The sequence below is a fragment of the Lissotriton vulgaris genome, chromosome 2_1 (assembly GCF_964263255.1).
Source record: "Lissotriton vulgaris chromosome 2_1, aLisVul1.2, whole genome shotgun sequence".
NCBI classification, from domain to species: Eukaryota; Metazoa; Chordata; class Amphibia; order Caudata; family Salamandridae; genus Lissotriton; species Lissotriton vulgaris.
In genome coordinates, this window is record NC_141687.1 from 1355731326 (window position 1) to 1355747047 (window position 15722).

Here is a 15722-nt window from a genome sequence, read left to right on the forward strand (position 1 = left end):
AGTTTTGCTTGCAAGACCCTTAGTAAAGGGTCAAATGTCAGGTCTGGTAAAAGCTTCTTTAGTGGCTTCATGGCTAGGTAGGACGTTGCCCCCTTTCTCCGCAGGGCTTCTAATTGTGGTTTTGATGAATTGTTTTGTCCAATATTACCCCTAGGTATTTATAACTTACTCCTTGTTCCAAGTGATGACCATCAAGGAACCAACTCAGATGTTTCTTCTTACGGTAATTAACTGCCCTGATTTTTGTTTTGTTGTAGTTTATTTTTAATGCATTTTCTTGTGAAAATGTCTGGGTGACATTCAATAGATGCCGGAGGCCAATTGGGGTCCTGCTTATCAGAACGAGGTCATCCGCGTATAGCAGGTTTGACAGATTAGCGTTCCCTAGTTTTGGAGCGTGAGCTGCACAGCTATTCAGCTTCTCCGGTAAGTCCACTAGGAAGAGATTGAATAGCGTAGGGGGTAGAACGCACCCTTGTTTAAGTCCTTTTGAAGTAGGGATTTTTTTTATATTTGTCGACCGTCACCGAGCTTTATCCTGACCCATGTTTTGTTGTGTAAATTCCTTAATTGAAGTAGAAGGTTTGAAGGAATCCCTCAGCCATCTAGTTTTTGCCAGAGTTTAGTTCGATCTACGTGATCGAATGCTGCAACAAAGTCTGTGAAACAGAGCAAGAGCAGATATTTTCCCTGTTTGGCTGCGTCCATGAGGAGGGTCAGGGCCATTATGGTGGTTAGTGATCCTTGCCCTTTCCGAAATCCAGTTTGTGTTAGTGGTATTATTTGATTCTCTTTAGCCCAAGTGGTTATATCGTTTAGGAGGAGCCCTGCAAAATATTTAGCCTCGGTGTCGATCAGAGATATTAGGCAATGGTTTTTCGGCACAGCCCTTGTTCCTTGTTTATAAATTGGGCTTATGATAGAGCCTCTCCACAACTCGGGAATTGTGGTATTTCTAACTGCATACTTGAAAACAGGTTCAAGTGCGTTGCTCCAGTAGTCTGGGTCATTTTTAAACAGCATTGGAGGAATGCCGTTGGGACCGGGGACTCATGCTAGTCGACACCTTACTATATGTTTCGTTATCTGTTTGGTTGATTGGGTGATGTGCCCCTCCTTTAATCTCCATTCGGCATTTTGTGCAGGGGTTTCTGGTGGTACTCGTTGCTCTTGAATTAGTACTAATCTATTATTGTCCTCAGTAGAAGATTGGCAGAGTGGTACTGGCTCCTTTGCATACCTACTGCAGCTCTCAGGCTCTTGGCATTTGGGGTGTAAAACTGTTTCTTCTTTATTATTAAAATGATTAAAGAGGAAGGCTGTCCAGACCTCTTCAGAGATGTGGGAGTTGATTCTGTGGTGATTTGGCCGGTGTGCTTTATTTACGGTTAGCCAAAATTTGGCGCTATTTTTCTGTTTGTCATCGAAAAGCAGTTTATCCCAAAATTCATTTAACACTGTCATTTTCCTGGCCCATCTTCTTCTCTTAAGAAGGGCCTTTGAGTCACGTAGAGACTGCTGCAAATTTTGATTTCCAGGTGATCTCCGGAGTTTCCGTAGTAAATGGTTTGCTGATGTGAAAAACAATGTGCCCAGTGCATGGAATAGGTCTGGGCGGTGAACTTCAATCCATTCGCGGAGGTTGCAGAGTTTTGTGCAATTGGCACTCCGCGGAGTACACGGAGTGCAGAAAACTCCGCTTCGCGATGTGCAGCGGAGTTTTCCCTCACTCGCAATCGCATACAGTAAGTTTGCAATCACGAAAGTTATGGTTGCGATCGCGAACAGTAAGTTCGCCAGTGCGAGCTGCCGCTCGGGTAGGATTTCTACCCAAGCAGCAGAAATACCAGCAGAAACTGCAGTTTGCACTGCACTCCGCCACTCGCAGACATTTGCTGAGTTTTTTATACCTTTGCGGAATTCCGCGCAGCAAAACTCTGCAAACTACACCCAGGCCTAGCATGGAACCATCCTGCGACATTCCAAAAAGTGATAATATGATAATTATACAATAATTACCTATGATTCTGAAAAATCCAGCAGAATCCAATACAGAAAAACAGGTGTCTCGCTTTCAAAATAGACATCCCAGTATCTTCTAAAAATGGAATAGTCATAACATCAAGAATGTAATAATTATAATACTGGTCAGAACATTCTTCGAATATGCAAAGGCATATTTACCCTTTGATGGTATCAGGCCACATGTAGAATAGTTGTAAATTTACTGCGTGGTTGCTACAAAATCAGAGGCCACTGGCCAATGGTATTATTATTCTTTTAGCACTTGGAGTTCACAGTCCAAGGAATGGTTACCTGTATATGTGTGAAAACACAGAAGTGGATCATAGCCTGAAGCTATAGGTATTCACCTCATTATGATGTCTAGAATAATGAAAGGATGTTAAGCTAAATGTGAAACTAGAGTAACAATGTCCGAACGGTTATTAGGTATCACAAGGCTAAACAAAAAAGAGAGAAATGCCAAACAGCCGTGCCCACTTAATTCAGAAATTCATGAGAATGGAATAATGGTGTGGAAACCTGTCTATAACAGCGCAAGAGAAGCTATACAATGTCATGCTATGGCAATGCGTGGAAACGCATACCACAGTTCATAGATCATGAATTCTGCATGTATGGTCAAAGGTAAAGACCAAACAAGCCGTGCAGAGATGATGAGACATGCTGTCTTGATATAAATCCAAGCAAAGATCAGTGAGCCCAATATTGAATACTTTATATGGGTAGTTAAATGCAATAAACGAAACGGGTCGAGCAAAGACATAAAACAAACAGGCTCACCACATGAGTGTGAAAGGATATTGTACATGCAACAAACAAAGCGGGTTGCACAAAGTCTGTATAGAGTGCTGGTGACGTGTAAAACAAACAGACTCATTGCATGACGGTAGAAGGATGTTCTTTACACGGGGAGGTCCATATTGGTGCCCAACAGGTTGTTCCCCGTGTGTGCTAACTGATAAAGCACACAGCTTGACAGCTTTGTGAGGAAGTCATATGACTTGTTAAGTATTTCCTATATGGGAGAGATGCAAGGTGCCGAAAATATGGAAAAATGGTGGAGGGGGGGCATGGTAAGTCTCATTGCAACAATTTTCTTTCATAAAACAATTTCTGACACAATTAAAGGGAAATCACATATTTCTCAGGCAACCCAACAGCAAAACAATAATTTGATGACATAATAATATTGTATAAAAAGGTACACCATAATATTACATGTATGGTCAATGTAACATTCAGGATATTGTATAGAAGAGAGAGGCGATCAAAACAAGGTTGTTGGAAAACAAGGCAGTATCTGTGAAGCCTGCACAAATAATATGTCACATTTGTCCTTCACAGGGAACTAAAAACATCCTAGTGTAACGCCTGACTCTCAGAGGGTAGCGTTGCAGAGCATTCTAAGACTTACTCAAGGGAGGTGGTGAGGGCTAGTAGTCGCCATTACAGGTGCGCAGAAATAACACTCACTAATTGATTGTCCAATCTGTACTTTGCTTTATAAAAGTAGAGTACATTTATTAAACACACACACACTACTTAATACTATGCACCAATTTATAAATATACATAAGCTGCTGGAATTACTTTGTGACCTTGCATAACATCTCCACCCCTCTTGCAGAGGGGATGGGGTCTAGTACCACCAATCCCATGTATGCACATCATCTTGCCCTCTGATGAAGTGGGTTGACACAACCTGGAGCAAGGGCCCTGACAACTGGCACCATCCCAATGGCGATCCACCCCATCCTCTCAACAAGCATTAAAAAAGGGAAACCTTTCCTGGGGACACATAATCCTGTCTGAGCATCTTATGCTGACCAGACAGTATGCACCTCTATACCTTGTGGCTAATAGTCTGGGTTGCTCCTCCCCTAACGCAGTAGCAAGAATACAGGTTTGAGCATCACTTTAAATGAGGTACTTATTCATAGATGTTAACCATTTTAATGCATTGCAATCAAAGCCTCTAAAAGGCATCACAGGTAAAATCACAGGATTACGCTAATACAGCCAGACACCTTAGCAGGAATGTCCAGCAACATAACCCCATTTGGCTGATGACATCACCTTACACAGGTACTTTACATTACACATGTGCCTTTTAGTACCTCTAGAAAGAAATAACATGGTTAAATGCATTGATGGTGCAATTATACCTCTTCACCTCCAGGGGATGCCCTTTTCCAGACATCCCCAACTCAGCTCTTCTCACCCTGAGGCAGTTCCTAAAGCACCCCCAGCTGCAGAAATACACTTTCAGCTATGGGGATGCTGATGATGCCTGGCTGAGCCCTTGAGGGGTTATTATTTCTAAGTCTCCTGAGACTTGGGGGGGACTTTCATCTTCGTGCTGGGGGAGACAGCACTGCTCTTGCAGCTCCTCCTGCACCTTTGTGTCTGTCAGTGATGAGCCCATCCGGCTGGGGCCACCACAAGTCGAGAAAAGGCTGTTTCCATGCAGGCCTGTTTGGGCTCTGCAATGCATTATGGGGCACTTCTCTCCTCTACCGCTGCATATTATTGCAGCGGCTCCCCCCTGCTCTGGGGAGAGCTGCGCTGCCCAGCTGGCGGCCTCACACCGTGTCGCCGTGCCTCGATGGTGGCCAGGTCCCATCCGGACCCCCTGTTACTGCAGCTTGGAGAGCCCACCCAGGCTGCATCGGCCCATCGTCGGGGGTCCAGCCCCAGCCACACCCCTGCTGTCCACTGGTGAATGTTTTGGCTTGCAGATCCCACCCCCTCCCCTCCTCTCTTCATGGAGGCCCTGTCCCACCTGGGCCTCCCGCAGTCCAACCGCGTTGGAGGGCACCCCGGAGAGCCCACCCCCGGCTGCCCCCGCCGGCTCCTTGTCCGGCCAGCACCCTCATGTGCTGCTGCAGATGATGGCACCTCTGTCGTGGCAGGCGCGAGGCAGCCTCCGGCTTGGAAGGTCTTCGGGGGAGTGCAACAGCACTCCACCCGCCTTCCCGCTGCCATGGGGGTGTGCGACGGCACTTCCCCGCCTTCTTCCTTCACTTCAGGGAATGGTGATGGGGTATCGGGCCCCTCCAGAAACTTCACAGGGATCCAGACTGCGCTCCCCGACTTTGCTTCACCCGCAAGGGGGGTTGTGCGATGGCGCGCCCCATCACCATTTTTCGTCAGGGGCCAGGGTGGGCTCCTGGCTCCCCGTGGGACATTTCCACAGGGAGCCCGATGGTGCTACCTGACTTTGCTTTGGGTCCCGGTATGGGATCTCGGGTCCCTCTCTTCATTCCCCAGGGGCGCGACGGCGCGACAGCGCTCCCTGATTTCCATTTCTGGCGGTGGCCAGGGTGAGCCTCTGGCACCACTTTTGGTGTTGTTTCATGGGGATCGCAACAGAGCTCCCTGGCTTATCTTCTTTGGAGGCAGCCCCAGGACTTGACCCACCCCAGGGACTCATCTTTGACCAGCGGCAGATCCCCACATGCTTCGTCGTTGATCTGGGCAGAGGTAAAGGTCACCTAAATTCTGGGGGGCGTATCTCAGCCCCCAGGCACCCAATCAGCTCCATTCTGGACTCTCCTTGCTCCTGGTGGTGCTTCCCAGCCACTGGGAGCTCTTTCATTTGCCCTCTGGATCTCCAAGAGGGTGATTACAGCAGGAGGAAATCTTCACTGGCTCCCTGCCCCAGCCTGTCACCTGGCTGTCTTCCTGGGCCTCTCTTCCCCTTGTGCAGAGGCCCAGGCTTCTGGTCACTTGTCCTGGTCTCCCCTTTTGGGGCAATTCAGGGTCCTGGGCCAGACTGGAGGTTCTTCCCTTCCATCTGCCAATGGTGCCAGGCTCCAGCACCAGTCGTCTGCAGCAGACCACACCCCAGACAGAGCTCCTCTTCCTGTGAAAACTCTTTTAAAAGAATTTGGAGTGGCTGGCAGGAAGTCTCTGTTTGCCTTATCAAAAAGCGACACATCACTTCCCAGGCCTTTGCTCCTTCCTCCCTGCCCACGCCTCTGGGTCTGTTCAAAATGACATCGTCCAGGGGTCTCAGGCCACATGGTCTCTGAGAGCCCCTTCCACCCTCGCTCCCTTCTCTCCAGAGCAGCTTGGTACCTGGCACCAGGTGTCAGCTGCGGATCGATGAACCTGTAACTCCACCCATCTTCTCTTCTTGGAGTGAAGGCCTTCGCTCTTTGAATGCTCGTTGTGCAGGGCTGGGCCTCTGATGCTACAGCTTGAGGAGGAAGGTCATTAATTCAGCCTGGTAGGGTCAGCCCCAGCCAGGCCCTGGTTATGAGGTGATTCAAAGAAATATGAGATTTCTGAATGACCCAAAATCAGTACAAATATGACTTTGGACTCTGCAGAATACTTCTTCTCACATAAGTTACAGTGGACTTTAGTGTGTGTCTGGAATTTGTAGGCCCTATGAAAGTAAAACTAGCCCATGTGCTCTTCTTCCTCAAAGGAGGATAATGGATTAAAAACAGTAGAGCACACTGACTTTCCCTTAAATGTTTCTTCCAATTGTAGAAGCCTATTCCATGTCACCACCCAGTTCTGCATATGTCCTGCCACACCATTCAATTTGTAGCTGCTCCTGGGCTGCACACGCTAGGAAGCTCCCCTGCAGAGCCCTTACACTTGGACACACGCATGTACACATAAGTCTGCATGTAACCAGCCCAGTTCCCCTTATTCTGGCTGTGGGGCAGCGGCCTACTCGCGCCAGGGGGACACAGGTAAAATACACATGCAGTGCCTTTCATCATGAGTTCACTGTGGCTGATTCCAAACTTATGAGGCTTTCCCACAGTAAAAGCTTAACACATAGGTGTTCAAAAAGTGGAAAATTTGTGTGGCTCAGATGGTCAGAACCACTTTCTAACAAAGGTTTTATAAAATCCCACTCTCCCATCATGCACAAATTAAGTGCCATGAGTGCAGATACAAATTAATGCCACAACACAAGAGACTTTCAAATTTTATTAAAGACATTTAAAAGTGGATCAGATATGGAATCTATTGCTAAAAGGAGCTAGGGGCCCGATGTAGGTAATATTGATTTACCGATTTTTAATTACCGAATTTTACCGATTCGGTAATTGAAAATCAGTAAATCAATGTGGTTGACATGTAGGTATTTCAAGATGTGGAAATACCGATTCTGTAACATTCGGTATTTACCGATTCTGTAAATACAGAATCGGTATTTCCCATTGATTCCTATGGGCTTCAAAGCCCATAGGAATCAATGGGAAATACCGATTCTGTATTTACAGAATCGGTAAATACCGAATTTTGCAAGGGTGCAGGGGGTATCACTTTGACACCCTCTGGCACCCCACAAATAGGCATGTGCGCCATGTGGCACACAGACATGCCCTAAGGGCATGTCTGTCTGTCACATGGCTAGGTGTGCATGCACACATGTGCATGCACACCTGAAATCGGTATTTTACCACACAATAGGATTGTGTGGTAAAATACCGATTTTGTAGGGCCTTTGGGACTCAGAAGAGTCCCACCTACATCTGAGATTTACCGAATCGGTAAAAATACCGATTCAGTATTTTACAGAATCGGTAACTTTACCGAATCGGTAAAGTTACCGATTCTGTAAAATTGTGCCCCTACATTTCAAATCATGTATACCGGTCGGTAACGGCCGAAAATACCGATTTTCGGCCGTTACCGACCGACCTACATCTGGCCCTAAGTCACTATGTGTAATTCGGGATAACATAAGTGACAAAAGACAAAGGTTACTATAACAGCAGGATTACTGTAGACCACATTGGATATAGCGGGCGCCATCTTAACATCTCTATTGACGTTGGTATAGTTTAATATGGACAATTCTAATACTGAATATATACCCTGTGATAAAGAAGCTGAATAGGACACATACACTTGCATCAAATCATAATAATAAGATCAATATCAAGGAACAAATAGAGGTCTTATTTATCACTGAATATGATGTGTATAGCAGCCATGTATATAACATTTTGAGAACAAATTGGCACATGTTGAATTTAAACACTTTGCCCTGTGGTATTGTATCTGAAAAACCCAGGGTGATATATCTCAAAGGCAAAACCTAGAAGAACATACTATGCCCAAGTTATGTTAAGAATGCAGATGATAAAAAAGAAACATGGGTACCCGAGAGACCTCATGGCTTTTTTACATGTGGTAATTACTGCATATGTACAATTGGTCTCAATAAGCGGATGTCCTTCCAGTACAATAAATCTGAGGTGTATAACGGTAATTCTTTCATCAATTGTAACACCACATTTACTGTTTACTTAATTGGATGTGCTTGTAAGAAAATATATATTGGAAGTAGTATGCAAAGTCATAAACTTTGCATACAAGAGCATGTGAGGGCTATCAAAACCAATTATGTTAAATAGCCAGTGGCTGTCCATATACATAAAGACCATCCGAGTGATATAAAAATGTGGTTTCATGCTATTGAACACGTGACGATTCACGAAAGTGGAGGGGATAGGACAAGGTCATTGAGACAGGCTGAGGCGAGATAGATCTGCTCTCTGCGCACTGTCAAGCTTAAATATCAATAATGCATTTCATCATTTTCTATGACTACATACCTCCTCTCCAAACCCCCCATCAAAAATAACCCTCTTCTGATTTCAGCTACCGTTGTATATATTGTTTTGAGAAAAACAAGTTGTGCTTTATCGAAGATGTAATCTACTGCAATTCATTGGTTTTAGGATGAATTGTATATATTCATTGATATGTCCTTTTATGGATCGCATAAGAAAGGAGTAGTGATAAAACATGTTGTGAATGTACAGTATACCATTTTTATCTTGATTTTTCAAGATCCAGATGTTCATTCTATTTTGTTTATTTATTTTTGTTTGAAAGGTTTTATATAGCGCTGGCTAGACCAGAGAGGGTATTAGAGTGCTTTACATGAGCATCAGACCATAGTTGCAGGTTACATTTTTACAAAGGTTATACAGTTATTAAAGCATAGCTACATCGTTACATGTTCAGTCGAGACAAACAATAAGGGCATATGTGTATGGGAAAAAGTAGGCAAGGGGAGAGATTCAGTGGGGAGAGGGTAGGAGCAGGTGGAGTACACATCGAATGAAGGAGGGAAAGAGGAGGGGGAGGTGGAGAGAACGTGAAAGAAGAGGGGTGAGGGTGACGAGGGCACAAACTGGTAAACTAGTAAAAGCTGCGTCCAAAGTCCAGTAAGCTGTGATCCCAGGGGAAGTGATATCATTCTACCAACTCAGATGCAAGAGGCTCCCTCTACACAGTGGAATCTCTCAGAGGGGTCTCTAAGACTCCAAGGTCTACCTACTGGATCCTTCCCCAACAAGGGGAGAGGGAATGCGTTGGTAAGGGGTGCCACACTATGCCTCAGCTTTGTGTGGTTCCCTTGACACTGTGGACTCTCTCAGAGGGTTCACTGAGACTTCAGAGTAAGAATATTAGATATTTTCCTAACAAGGGGAGAAGGAGTGCTTAGTCAAAGGGCAACAAGGGACAGGGGGCTAGGAAGAGTTTTGGAACTGGCAGGTCAACAGGGGGGGAACAAATGGCAAAAGAAAATCACATTAATTACTGAAAGATAACACATACAAGACCCGGATAAATTAACGATCCAGAAAAAGACAAGATCCATGAAAGGCAAGAGTCAGGGAGGACAAAGGGAGAGAGTCAGCGAGTCCCACAAAGAAGAGATACGGATAGCAGAAAAAGGAAATGAGTACGTTGTAGAGTAACTCAGGAGATAAATGCAAAGGTAAAAAGCTCAGAATCACAAAATGGTGATATCAAGTACAAAGAGCAACTACATATACTAGTGGTTAGAGTTGTAACTATGCAAAATAGTAAATCCACTCAGGGTTCTATTATCACATCGATTAGGATAAAAACAGTTGTATGTTACTTATCAACAAAGTGAACTGAGAAATAAGACATCCAAGGGGGTAGAGAGAGGGAGGGAGATGAGATGGTTATAGGAGAGACAGGGACATGGGGGGAAGAAAGAGATAAGGCTGACCAGCCGAGGAGCAATGACTGAGGGTCAGCAGGATGAAGTCTGATGTACCGAGGGAGAGGACAAGAAAAAACAAATTAGTGTCTCCCTTCGCGCTCCGGCATTTTGCGCTGTCAGTTCCCAGAAACATCACTTGACCATCACTCTGAAGCATCTCCAACTATCCAGTGATAGCGCAAGTTAAGCAGTCACATGTGTGGGCTAGATGCAGAAGAACAAACTCCAAGGAGACAATCAGGGTCTATAAATCCTAGGCAGTAAGGCCGTTTAGGCAGGCCGTTTCATACAAAAATCCTCCAAGAGTAGTCTGTTCAGGCAGGCCGTTTCACGCAAGGCTATAAAGGAAAGCCTGCACTCCTTTGGGACCCTCCACCAGAGATCTCCCCCAAAGATGGTGGGGCTAGATCCAGGATGTTCTATCGTGCATGCAGGCCTCACGTGGCCCGGGGACCCCAGCCAATCCCCCAGGGGCACGGTGCTATTCGTCCGTCTCTAGAATGCATCTTTGGATGCATGGGCCATGAGGTAGGGCTCGGAAGACTGTCAGTAAAGTGAGGTTCAGGTGTGTAAACAGCCCTTTCGTTGCGCATGGGGCAGGCCACGGGGAAATGGTGGATGCGCACCGCGGGCTTCAGGTTGACCCGCTGTGCCTGGAGCCGTGCAGCCGCCAGGCTGGTCTCACATGACACGTCCAGCATGCGGATGTGGGAAAAGCTGGCCAGCAGGCGTGGAGTGGCCGCCTCCCAGATGTCCTCCAGGGAGCGGCCCAGGTGCAGGTAGGTAGCGGAGGTCAGCGGGCTTAGTAGGGGGCTACCGCCACTGCTGCAGCTACCGCCGCTACTGGTGCTACATGTTTCATGCTCGTCGCCACCGCTGGTGCTGCCCACCCCGCGGTCGGCTCCCTGCCACCTTCTGGTGCCCACTTACAATAGCCACGCTTCCTCTTGGTGGGGGGCTTGGTCAGGCCGGCGGCTACTTGTCCAGGCTGGGGCAACAGAGCGCGGCGCAAAGAGTAGCCGTAGACGGCCTTGCTGCGCAGGATGACCAGCACGAACTCGTGCCGCAGGCTGCAGAGGAAGTTCCAGAGCTCCATGTCCGAGTTCATGAAGTCCTTGGACTGCGGCATAAAGCTTTCAAAGGCGCTCTCCAAGGAGGGCTGCGCGTAGAGCAGCTGCGAGTCTGAAGTGACAGTCTCAACCATCCTTTGTACTAGTTCATCTCTAGACAAGACTTTGAAATTTGCTTCACCCAGTCCAACCTTCTTTGGAAGAGGTTCTTCGTTTGTCATTGTGACCTTGAACAACGGCAACTAGGGGTTGCCTGCCCCGCCCTGCACATGGAGAGAGGACGTGCAGTTCGCTCGGATGGTTTTCTAAAGCACTTGTATACCGCGTACACCTTGCGAGAGCTGTAGGTGTAATGTCGACGCTGTGTAGCCTCGCTCATATGATGTGAACATTTTAACTGTGTTTATCATGCTGTTAAAAGAAGGTTATGATTATCTTGGTATACCAATATGCCACATATTTGTGTAAAGAACAAAACATTTTATATCATCGTATTTCGGTCTCTCTTTTCTTAGCATCACCCAAAAAATGTATACATATATCTAATAAGGTAACAGTAGTAGATACATCGATATTTGGATAGCCTTAGGACTATTAGAACATCATTTTGGGTTATTATGGTGATCAGTACATGATCCGGGAAAATACGTTTTTGTTGAATATCATTTTGTGATATTTCTTGTTCAATATACTAGATTTAGATTTAATATTTGTGCTTCTATTTTGATGGACACGCTAAGGAGATAGCGTTACATTTACGTAGCTCCACAACAGTTTAGATAAATCTCATGTTTTTGGCGTTTTAAATATGTGCAAATTGTGTTTCCAAAACTCACGCAGTCTGTTGTTAGTTTCAACACTTTGTTCACATGGTTTTTTGTTAGATGCGAGTAGCTTCACATTTTTTACATTTTAGACACGTAAAGATGGCGCTCCCAAAATCGATGTAGTCTGTTGTTAATTCTAATTAACAGGCACTGGTTTCACAGGTGTCTCTTGTAAACTGTGCATTATAAATTTGAACAACGCATGGTGGTCTGTTCCGTTATTGAAGCAGACCCCATGCCGCTGGTCGGAAGAAGCACACATATCCTCGTGAGTTTTGCTCTATGAGGATGGAGCATTTTAGATGTGTAGTGATGTTACGGTGTGCATGTGTAAATACTCTCTGTCCCATACTTAAAAAAGAACAGGGATGAATGTGTGACAACTAAGAGAGTTGGACCTTGTATCACAGGTTATATGTTCAGTATTACAATTGTCCATATTGAACTATACAAACGTCAATAGCAAGGTTAAGATGGCGCCCGCTATATCCAATGTGGTCTACAATAATCCTGCTGTTATAGTAACGTTTATCTTTCGTCATTTATGTTCTCCAGAATAGCACATAGCAAATTAGCTCCTTTAAGCAATAGATGCAGTATCTGATCTGATTTTAAATGTCTTTAATAAGATTAGGAAATCCCTTGTGTTGTGGCATTCATTTTCATCTGCCCTCATGGAAGTTCATTTGTGCATGACGGGAGAGCGGATTTTATGAAACCTTGTTTTGGTCGCCTCTCTCTTATTTAAAATAGCTTGAATGTCACAATGACTGTGCATGTATTATTATGGATGTAGTGTACTATTTTCCATGAGATTATTATATCAACATATTACTATTTTCCTGTTCGGTTGCCCAAGGAACATGTGATTTCCCTTTAATTTTATCAGAAATTGTTTTATTTTACAAAATTGTTGAAATGAGACTTAACAGGGTCTCCATTCATAAATGTCTTATGTTGTTCTATAATTGGAGGATCAGCATGATTATCAAAGTTGAAAACTGAGAGGATTTTCCTCGTAGGACACATAGTCGAAATGGTGAACTATCATGGTCCCATTTTGCAAACCCTTAAATGACTATTGAACTTGCTTATTAAGTTTATTTTTTGTGCAGAAAATAGAATTAGACTTACACTAAGGATAACTCTTTAATAAATAGAGTCATTCTACTGTGCTTTTTGTCACCGGTCAGTCATCTACAATGCTTGCTTGGGAGCACAGTTATAATTGATTTACTAAAGTTTTTAAATAGATATTCAATGCATTATCGTTTTTTTAATGTGACACTCACGTTTTTGAAGTGTAGATATTTTTAAGGTCCTAGTAATTTGATCTTATACTATGAACATGCTATAAAATGACAACATAGGGGTCCTAGAATTTTGATTCGGTCCTTTATAATATCTCTTACAGAAATGTTGGCACTTATCAAGTTGGAACTTTTTGTTAAACCTTTACCTGTCAGAGACAGATGGATTAGTGATGCACACTTATATATTGAAGGTATGTTTGCCCACACTGGGCTATATTTCTGATCTCACATACAAACTATCAGTTGCATGCTTACCATGTAATTGGCCTTATGTAATTTCATATAATTCCTAAAGTGTTCCCAAAGCAAGGTTGAATTGATGTCAACGGTTTGTAAAAGTCTAGAGTTTTATGATAAATATTCATATAAAAACTGTTAACCTCCCCAATAATTATATTTATAATATATAGTTTGGCTACATGGCTGAGACAAAAAAGATGAATATGCACTTATATTGTTATCAGAAAATGTGATGAAGAATTAATACATGTCACTGACATTGGGTGGTTTACTTATTAACACTATAAAAACTATTTTTGCAACACCTGTACTGCCTAAGATTTTAAATAATTAATGTTTCTAAATGTTTATATATATTGTGAATGTTTGCACAGATTGTAAATAAGTGTTTATTTTCTGTATGTATTTTTGTAGCCATGAAGAAGACCTTGTTGGATAAAACGCGTTGGCTATTGTTTGCTGATGTGGTTTTTAGAACAGTAAACAAGACGAATAAATATTTTTTGTAAAAAGCTGCATTTGGGCACATGTCATTACTCATTTTTTGTGTGTGCTGAACCGTTATTCTTTAAGCATATTTTAGATATAGAAGAGATTAATTCGTCAACATCACCATTCAGGCCTTATGTTGGATAAAAGCTTACCCTTTGCGACTGCTAACTCTGATTCAACCCCTCCTGACTCAAAAATGTTGTAGGTTTTGTACTTTAGTAATAAAAAACAGCTCTTTATTGCTCAGAAGAAGTTTTTATTGCTTGTTCTCGTTATATGAGATCTTGTTTGTTGTGTCATGGTGGTAGTCTGGTCTCAGTCTTTCTAAAGTTATGATGATGATATAATAATAAACCCCTACCTTTGTGTTTTCTTTCAATCTAGTTGCCTGGGATGGATAATAGTTTGATAAATCCTACCACTGGAGCTCACCTAGGTGGGAGTTGTACCTTGCTTTTGATCCCTTCCATGTTAGCATGCTAGCCTGCTATTACTACCACCACCAAAAAATGGTACCTTATGCAACCCTCCAGTAAGAATGCAGAGAGGTAGCAGCCATCACTTCATCTACTGAGGTAAAAGAACTATGGAGCGTTGTTTCATTGTAGCCAATGCCCCCTAGTGGTCAATATAGTTAGAGAGGGTTTTAGGACTAGGAAACAGGAGAGTGTCATTTTTTTTAAAGAGGTTAAAAATAGGCCGTGCTAAAAGGCAGCAGTCCAAAGTAAAACACCCAAAAGAAATATATGTTTCCCTTTTCAACAAAAAAACCACTCCTTCTACCCACAACAGCCCTATCCCTCTCTCCAAACAGGTCTCCCTGTCCCCAACCACTGCCAGAAAATGTCCAACAAAAATGTCCAAGAAATATTCCTGGTCCTACCCTCCATTATTCCCACTGTCTCTATCTACAAAATGTCCCTCCCACCAAAACAAATATTAAAAAGGGGCTAAAGAAGAGAGAACTACACTACACACAGGACAGAAGCTGTTTGAGGTACCCCTCCATGCATGCCTGTCTGCTTTCAATGTGAGCCAAACTCAGCATGACGCAGTGCTGGAAAGTGTGGTCTGACTGCGGCGGTGGGGCAGTAGTGGTGCTATGATGGGAGGCTGCCGAATTCCGGAAGCAATGCCATTGTTCTTGCCAGGATGCTGGAGGTGCTGCTGGTTGGGTAGGGCCCTGGTAAGCAGCAGCTGCTTCCTCCTCCATGCCCACCAGGCACTTAAATGAGGCCCGTATGTCCTCCAGCCTCTGCTCCAGCAGTCAGGCTCCTAGCTCCTGCCTAGTAGGTTGGCGACCAGCAGGAGTAGCTAGATCCAGAAAGAAAAAGAACAAATTGTAAACAATGCTCTGTGCAAAGCACTTATTCAAATGTATATAGTAGCAAAATAGCAGTACATTGCTGGTCCTGGAGGACCATTCAAATTTAGAGTCACAGCCATTTTTTACCTACTCATTCCTCACATCAGGAAAGAAATTAAGGCAAATTAACAGCACACCCAATTTAAAAAAACATACTTTTTTAAAACGTTGAATGGATTTCCATTGTAAATAAAAGAACAGACCATTTGTGTGGAAACATTTAAATAAATGACGTTATGCACCATAAGAAGTACAAGTAATCTTGTTGCGCTAAATTAAACGATTCACTGCAGTTCACTGCAGTTCAGGGAAAGGATTATGGAATGGAAAATATAGCTTACATTTGGCACCTTCATCACAGATTATCCC

At 44.0% G+C, this 15722-nt stretch overlaps 1 pseudogene; it reads right to left on the minus strand.

Moving 5' to 3' along the window:
• Nucleotides 1-10482: 10482 nt before the first annotated feature.
• On the minus strand, nucleotides 10483-11336 carry LOC147732598 (coiled-coil domain-containing protein 71L-like; annotated as a pseudogene).
• Nucleotides 11337-15722: the final 4386 nt, after the last annotated feature.